The sequence below is a fragment of the Gossypium hirsutum genome, chromosome D09 (genome assembly GCF_007990345.1).
Source record: "Gossypium hirsutum isolate 1008001.06 chromosome D09, Gossypium_hirsutum_v2.1, whole genome shotgun sequence".
NCBI classification, from domain to species: domain Eukaryota; kingdom Viridiplantae; phylum Streptophyta; class Magnoliopsida; order Malvales; family Malvaceae; genus Gossypium; species Gossypium hirsutum.
The window spans coordinates 11,824,545-11,834,388 of NC_053445.1; positions in this window are offsets into that span (position 1 = coordinate 11,824,545).

The window sequence follows — 9,844 nt, forward strand, 5'->3', positions numbered from 1 at the left end:
GTGGAGTTTCCGGCGTGGTTAATTGGGATAATATCCCATTCTCTAAAAGGTAACCTAAGAACTCATCCAATAAATATTCCCTATCCTTATCAAGCCAAAGTATCTTTATAGGTAAACCTAATTGTTTCTCCACTTCCACTCGAAACTCTTTGAATTTATCAAAGGTTTCACTTTTGCGGCCATTAGGTAATTATACTCATATCTAGAATAATCATCTATAGAGGTCGCGTAATAACCGTAACCACCTCATGCACTGACATTCATAGGGCCACATACATCGATGTACACAAGTTTTAAGTGTTTCATAACCCTCGTTCCTTTTGCATTAAAAGATCGCTTAGTTATTTTACCTTCCAAGTAAGATTCAAATTATAGAAGATCAACTTCCTTAAGTGAACTTAAGGTGTCATCTTTCACAAGTCTAGTGATTCTTTCTCGATTAATATAACCAAGTCTCAAATGTCAAAGGTACACCTTGTTAGAGTAAGAAGTCTTAAGTCTTTTATTCATTAATTTAGATTCAAGCAGTGTTTACTTCTTTGGTTTGATAAAGTAGAGATTATTTGACATCCATCCATTACAGATATGTAACACCCTACACCCGAACTGATCACCGAACTCGAGATGCAAGATGTTGCATTCATTGCTGGAGTAACTACAATTTCATTTGTATATCAAATGAACAACTTATACAAGCCACTATGATCAATTCTTAATTACAATATGATATTTAATCAAATACGAATTTTAAACGAACTTACGAAAGCACTTATGATGAATCAGGGATAATAGAAGGCTAAACTGTAAAATTTTCAAATATACTGGGTTGGCGTCGCGATTGCAAAAATCATATCACGACATTGAAAATAAGATCTTGTCGTCGTGACCTCAGTAGTGGATGTCACAACTTTGGGGAAAATAGTGGGTGTCACTGTGACCATGGAATAGGGGAACGTTGCGACATTACATTCTGGCAAACTCACTTTGCGACATCGAAAATCTATAGTCGCGACGCCACTTATTGGTGAGCTCATGTCGCGATGTTGCAAGTACTTCGTCACGATGTCACCTATTGGAATTACAACACCATTGAGCATTAGTTCACAAAAACTTAACATATATGTTCAATTGCATATCTAAAATTCATTTATCCCTTATACTACTACATTATTTTCTTATATTCAATTTATCATTTACTATCCAAAGTACCAAAATGACCATTCATGATACAAAGCTGACTCAACCTTAGGTACATGCCATATATTCAAAACATAAAGAAACTATACAAACATTGCTGAGTTGGGAGTTACGGTCTAGATGTTGATTCACTCCTTGGAATCTAGAGATCTAAGTGAACCTGTGCATGGAATAAACAAATCGTACGTTGAGTGATAAATCTCAATAGTACTTCATTATTCAAGTCAATATTATAATCAAAGTAACATGTCAAGAGATACATTAAAAACAAAATTTAGCTTTCAACATAATCATCTAATATATCATGTCTCATGTACCACAACTTATATCAAACTTCATTTAACATATCACATCCATATATACAATCTTATACATTCTATCATCATATCATATTCTCATATATGTCACAAAATGTCACAATCTCATTTCATTTTCGAATCTATCGATTCGTTCCATATCCATATCGACCCTTAGGGCTCATGTTAACTGGTTCACATGATCTTCCACATGTTTTCATTTTTCATGTTTCATATATATATATATATGGTATACCATTTTCATTAACATTTCATAACAACTATCATTTAAAAAGTTCATGTTTTATAATCCTTATTAATCGATATACCGGATCATCCAACCATCACACCAATCCGGCACCTAGCGTCTCATTGGAACATTCGAAGTATAAATTGCGCGGTATAATAGAAGTAAAATGTGCTCTGCGCCTCATTGAACATCCGAAGCATAATATGCGCTTCGCGCCTCATCAATATAAACCAAAATATATCTCGTACACTAATCCTATGGCATACCAACTATACCTGACTCTACTCAAGATAGTTAATAGGGTAACTATTGAATCAATACATATATTTTCATATTCATATAGCATAGTTCATATAATACTCGTTTATGCTATGCTCAACTCAATTCAGTTCCCGACATTCTAAATTATCATATGTCAACCGAATCATGAGGCAAGAAAGTTACTTACCTCAAACAACCAATTTTTAACATATCATGTATATACATATATTGAACTCAAATCATAAAAGTACAAACCGTATTTTCGTCACTCATCTACAACTCTCGTCTTTCCTTTCTCTCGAGACGACCCGATGTCATCTTTAGCTACGTTTGATAATTAAATTTTAAAAATGACATTAGTTCACATCCAAATTACATTCAAACACAATCAACATAGTTTTCATTTTAGTCCTTATATTCAAAATATCTTATTTTTTTATATCTAAGCTCAGATCAAAATTTGATTTCATATTCTTTCATTAGGGACCTGGCACTTTTCATCTATAGCATAATTTCATGACAATTTTCAATTTATTCAATTTAGTTCGTAATGTCACAAGATCTTCTAACAAGTTTAACTTAATTCTAACTTAATCCTTAACATAATTCAAGCTTTCTAACTACCAATCTCCTCATATCAAGCCCAATTCATCAATTTCTCGCTAATAGCAACATGCTACACATCTATCAATTGAAGAAATTGATACATGGGCTAGTTAAATCAAGCTCCCATGATCAAGATTTTATAAAATTTTAAAAAAAAAGACTTGATTACCTTAGCAATTTTTGAGCCAAAATTGAAATTGAAAAATAAAGTTTTTCTTTTTTTTTCTTCTTGATTGCGACGACACAAATGAGAGTAAAAGATGAAGTTTCTATTTCCTTTCCACGTAATTTCTTTTTGAATTGTCCTTTCTTATTGTAGAAGAAACACTTAGACTTAGATAACTCTTCAAACCTCTTAGTTCTCTTCGTTTCCACTTTAAGTGGCCAAGAGAACTTAGCCTTGTTCCTCTTAGCATGATTTCCCTTCCCTTTAGAGGAAGACGCAACCGCTAAGTTTGCTTTTGCTTTTCAGACTGATTGCTCGCCATTCAACATCAATTCAAGGGTTGTAATTTCTTCATGAATTGTGTTAGTGTCAATTTCTTGTTTCCAAGGTTATATGCAGCCTTAAAGCTTGCAAAGTCCTTGGACAAGCTTTTGAACACAATTTCAATTTGCGTTTTTTTTTCTAGATTGGCCTTATTATCAGTCGGAAAAATATCCTATAAGAGTAATCATATGAGTATTGGGTTTTTGTTGGACATTCATCAAACTAGTTATAGCTGACTATCGAGCCAATGCAACTTGGCCTCTGAACATGTCCTCTAGCTTGTCTAGAATTGCTTTGACAGTCTTACAACTCTCTAGTTGCTTATAAAGGGCCATTGATAATTCATACACCCATTGAATTAAGTTACATTGGGGAAATTGACTGCCGTCAAACGTGCGAACACAATGAAGTATACAAGGAAGTATACAAGTGTCCATAAGTATATAGGTCAAATTGTAATATAGATGTATACAATGGAACACAATGAACTATTCTAAGGATCGTACCCAAAGGAGGACGAATTAAACTAGAAATTTACTTCTACAATAACAAGTCTAAATAGTAATAATCAGAAACCATATTATTACGAATAATAAAATAGATAAAAATCATAAAATAAATTAAACTGAATTGAATAAATAGAAAATTGACAAACAACTAAATCATAATATTAACTCGTTATAATTAACTTCAAAATTTAGGTTGAAATGAAATTAGCTATTAATTAACTAGTATTACCTTCCGGTTGACAAACAACTAAATCATAATATTAACTCGTTATAATTAACTTCAAAATTCAGGTTGAAATGAAATTAGCTATTAATTAACTAGTATTACCTTCCGGCCTCTACTAATTAACTAATTGATAGGTACACACTCATCTCTCAACCTCACTATTCCCGCTGAGATAAATTATGATTTTTCAGTAAACTTATCTCCCGACCTCGTTTAACCTAGATTACCTCCTAGGGTTTTCAATCCTATGGTTTAAGCTTGCATAATTTAAACCAGCTAATTTCTTATAAGAACATGTATTCTTCCGTTAACTATTCTCACATTCACTTGTTAATCTCCCTTGAGAATTAGCATCTCATGGATATGAATGCCATCTTAGAATTAATTTAAACATGCCAAAGAACACAAATAAATTAAATAAGAGAAGGGTAAAGAAATTGATTCGTAGGATGAATCGAATGCACTCAGAGTTGCTAAATCTCTTGACCGCGAAACTAATCTTGATGTTTGCAAACAAACAATAAAGTAAAACTATTGAAGTACTTAATAAAAAAATAAATTAGGTTCAAATCAAACCAAGTCGAAAGAACAAAGAAAAGTAAATGGTTTAGAAACTGAAAATAAAACTAACTAAACCTTAAATCTACTAACTACGGATCCTAAAGGCTTACTTACTAGTTATCAATAACCCTACTATTTATTGAGATGTTTTGAAACCCTAATTAGGTCTATTACAGGCCATCAACTTCGAAAATATCAATAATACGGACGAATTTATCCTTGTCGATTCTTGTTCCCCACGTCCAGCTTTGTGTCGCGACACAAGCAAGGGTGTATCATGACACGACACTATGGTCTTGGGCTTTGAAGTTCATTTTTACGTGTTGCGTCCCGAGAAACTTGTGCTACACTCAGCTGTCGTCCATAAGGTCGTTGGGCTCATAAATATACATATTGCACACTCAATTAAACATATTAAAACTACCCAACGCTCATAGTTGGCCTAATAGGTCAACTAACATTAATAATTGCGTAAAAGTTATTATTTGGAAAATAATTAAATCTAAAATATGAAAGCTGAAAATGCGATAATTAAATATAAAACGATGAAAAAATCCCCTTTAAGAGCCAAAATGTACTAAAACTACCACCGCAATTGCTGGCAGGTCAAAATTTTAATCAACTAGTAAGAACATGGATTTCCATCCAATTAATACGTGAACTTGATCCCTTAGGTATTCACACGTACTAATAATCGTTTCACATTTGACCATTATTCTAACTTAAGTAGAGCTTCGTGGGAAGTTGCTTAACTAGAATGATCTTGAGTGTATAACCATCAACTCAACATCTATCATAACATGTACCACGAATGAGTCATCTTGGGACAACCTCAATGAGTAACATGTATGACTAGTTGTCCTCTATAAAAAAGAAAGCTTCTTCAATAAATCCCACATGATAATACCTACCTCAAGGCTAACAATTTATTATATGCTATCACAGGCTAGTTACCTCTTTTAAAGAAATCTCATCAGTGAAATGCACATGACAATACCTACCTTAGGGCTGACAAATTGTTGTGCCATCACAATGTTGGAAAAATCTGGTTCGAAAATAGTTTTCTTGCACAGTGGAAAATAAAACTTTTGAAAACTGAGTTGATTTGTGATATTTATAGCAATAAACCCTTTACCAAAATCGCATCTATGTTTTTGGCTAAACAGATCTTGTCATTCCTAGCTTTCAATCGAACGACCTTATCCGCTATTCTTGTACCACAAACTACTTTGACAGTGGACTCGAATGATTCGAATCAAACGCAGAACCAGAAATAATTTTCTTAACTTTTAGTGTGAAAATAAAAATCTCTTCTCAATAGAAAATAACAGAATTATTATTCCAAAAAATAGATTTAATTTTCAGATAATAGAACTTTTCTCTATTTTCAGGCAGAGTAACAATATCTTAAAGTTATGTAACACCCTTTGCCTGACCTGATCATCAGATCCAAGATAAAGGATGTTACATTTGTTGCCGGAGAAACTACCGTCAAATACACCGTAAATAAATCATTTAAACATTCAATCATATCGTAAACATAGTCATTGTAACACCCTATACCCGGCCCGGTCCTCGAGCCCGAATATCAGGATGCAACACCAACTTCTCACATCACACACAGTACAAAAGAGCTCATTCTTAAAGAAACATATTCATTTTAGCATTTACATGAGTTTGAAGTCAAATAGACTCCTAATTATCATTAATACATGTTAACACACATCAAATGGTCTTATAAATATAATTAGACATGCAGAGGGACCACATAGGAAAATTTCTCAAAATAATCACGTAGGTATCAATACTGAAAGATAGGTATCAGTATTTCCATTAAATTGTATCAATACCGATTGGAAAATCAGTACCAAAACAACATTCTGTTTCTCGTCTAAAAATCAAATCCCAAAAAATAATGATACATTTATTAAAGTATCAATTATTATACACCGAGTATCGATACTCATGATATGGTATCGATACCAAATTAAAATATTGACTTCCTGCACAATGAAATATCACAGAGATATAGTTTTTAAAACCCTAATACCGATACCTCTGCTCTAGACACTAAAAATTCATCATAATAAGGCTAATAATCCATCCCAATCATAAACCATTCAACATGTAACTAATACCTTGTCAAATAAACATCAGAATGACCACAATAATAGTTCAATCATCGAAAACATGTCAGAGTAATCAAGCAATATAATAAGAACAATATCCATAAATCCTAAGAATTAATAAGCTATGAAAATAACCAAAATGTCATGGCAACATTTATGAAATAATTCTACCATATTGCCTTTATTTCCAAAATCATAAACGGATAATAAACACCTACGAATTAACGTAAATTGCTTGCTTGGATCACCCCTCAAAATTACACCGCTCACACCGGAATGCTAATAATCTGCAATGGATTAAAAGGAGTGGGTGAGTTTAACAAACTCAGTGAATGCTTAGAACAACTACCATGCAAACAATTCATCACACATTAACGAAACAACCATATGGCACAACCTCAACAGTTTCAACTCTAGTGTCATATTATACTTCACTCGTGCCTTATTTACATGGTAATACATTCACTTTGAAGCATATATCACATTATACATATAATCACATAACATTTAAGCATATATCAAAATACTCATAAACACATTTATAGATAATTTGTTACTTCATATATGAAACGTAAAAGTGGGCTCTATCATCACTCATCAGATACACGGATCTCCAACACACCAAAAGACTCATAGAGTCAAACATATCCCAAAAAAGTGAAGCATATAGCTAACACTCTCCATCACACCCAACATGCCCCGTTGAATAGAGCTTAGCTCACATTCCTTTATCTCTCCAACATGTCCTAGTGCCTCAACGCCTAAATCACATAATACATATATGTGAGTACTCATAATCCTATGGCATGCGAACTATATCCAATGGTCTCAAGATTCACAATGCCAAAATATTCGTTATTAACACACACATTTACCTATCATTCACTACACTTTATCTCTACATAATCACATTATAAGTACAGCATATTCATTTTCATATGACACATATATCATGCCCACAATTAACTCTTTCACTATAGCCATCATAAGCTTATTACACATATCACAATGTCGCATTATAATCCACGAATTTACAACATATTTTCACATATAAATTCATGAGTATGAGAAAGCTTACACTCAGAATTTAGAGTAGGGATTTAGGCCAGTTCTAAATTCCCAATTAATGCATTAAATCAGTCCACAAGCAGTTTTTTTAAACAGTTACCAAATATGCTTTTGCCAAAATGCCGAAAGCCCAAACTAGTCTTTTCAGTATTTTTTCAAAAATTGATTTATTTTTCAAAATGCCATAAACTGTACATTTTCGAATAACATGCTAACAAAATTCCCGAGCTCACTAAAGCTAAAATCCCTATTTTACCCTTGAAACTTCTAGGCCCAATTTTAGGGTGTAACGGACATATTATGGTCCACAATTATATCTGAGTCTTAATTGAGCTTACGAAAGCTCTTTTGTTGAACCGAACATGAAATATGACCAATTTGTAAAGTTTTGAAAATTCAAGGCCGACGTCATAATGTCACTTCATCCACGCAATGACGTCATTTAACAATATGTCACGTCATGACCTCAGGCCACTCGACGTCATGACGTGACTCACTATCGGTTGATATTGCAATGATGAAGGTTGCTTGTCGGAACGTAGAGTCTGTTTTGGTAAAATTTTGGTCATTTGGTACCTATTTCAAAGCTTCCACAAAATTCTAACATTTTGTGCACATTTAACCATCCTTACATGCATCAAACCATTCTATACAACTACAAATTCAAGTGCAAATAACTACATTCAACCTTCTACCAACTTATATCACCTAATCAACCATTAAACATATTATTCCTATACCATGGCATACAAACCAAACCATTTTCCCAAATGTCAACCATTTACCTATCTCAAAGATTATTGAAACATACCAATTCACATATCATTATAAACCTTAAACGTATGACTTAACACATGCCATTTCTAGTAGGCATTAGTATTGCAAAATTCATGTATAAGATAGATTTCTATCCATGTTCAAAATTTAAGATTATCGAATACACAACACTTATTTACATGCCACAAACTGGACTAAAACGATTGAAAAGCTACCAATTTGAAAACGGGATAGTGTGAGCTTCTCTTTGATCCGCTAAACACGTTCCGCAAGTTGGTAACCTACAAGAAAAGGGAAAACAATAGGATAAACATATTGAATGCTTAGTAAGTTCATAAGTATTTAAATAAAATCTTACATTAACTTTCAATTCAAACAAAATAAGCTACTAGCTTGACATAAATTATCTGAACATGACAAATCACAACAACAACAATAATGTGAGCTTAATGTGAATTCAAACCATATAGCAACCTCAATCATATATCAAACCAATTCATGTCATTTTGAATATCACATTTTCAATCTCAATCAATTAAGGGATATTGAATTCATATCTATATATTCATGCCATTACTCCAAATCAACATTCAAGTTCAATTCAACATTCTATCATTTATACATCAAACTCATATCATACACAGGTATCTTGAAACCTTAGATGCTCATCCGAGCTGAATATATATATACATGTTAGGTTACTCGTCTGGGCTAAACCTTTAAAACGACATCAGGTTACTCGTTCGAGCTAAACCTGCGACACATGTATCTTTGAGTCTGCAACAAATGTTGGGTTTCGGTAATCATCGGTAATCAATTTGTATCCATGTGTACAAGACCTTTACTAAGTTCATCAGGGAAATTTCAATATATAAGTTCATATACATTTCTTTTCAAATTTAGTCCAGATCTCACCTTTTGTACCAAATCGCAAGCAATCTGAATTTCAATTAAACATACATATATTTATAATTCAAATACAAAAAAAAAATTAAACATTATTATACCATATGAACTTACTTGGTCAAATCAACAAACAAGTAGAATTTTTAATGACTAATCGAAAATTTTATCTTTTCCTCGATTATCTTCGGGTTGGTTTAATTCTCAATCTAAACAATAATTTAGTTTAATTTATCAATTCCAAACAGTTTATAATATCCTATTATATGCATTAATCAGTTCAATTTTACTTTTTGAATGCCCATCAAATTTTCATTTTATTCAATTTAGTACTTAAAATCAAAATTGCAATATCTTTCAAATTTGAGCTTCGATTTCGAAGTTGATCTCAATTACATCATTATAGGACCCTCTAATATGAATAATTACAGGAATTTTTTATCAATTTTGGAATTTATACACTTTAGTCCCTATGTTAAAAAACTAGCAATTAAACTTTACAAACTAGTCATTTTTCACTTCTAAGCTTAAAATCTAACAATTTAGGACAAATTTCTTCAATTATTCATAA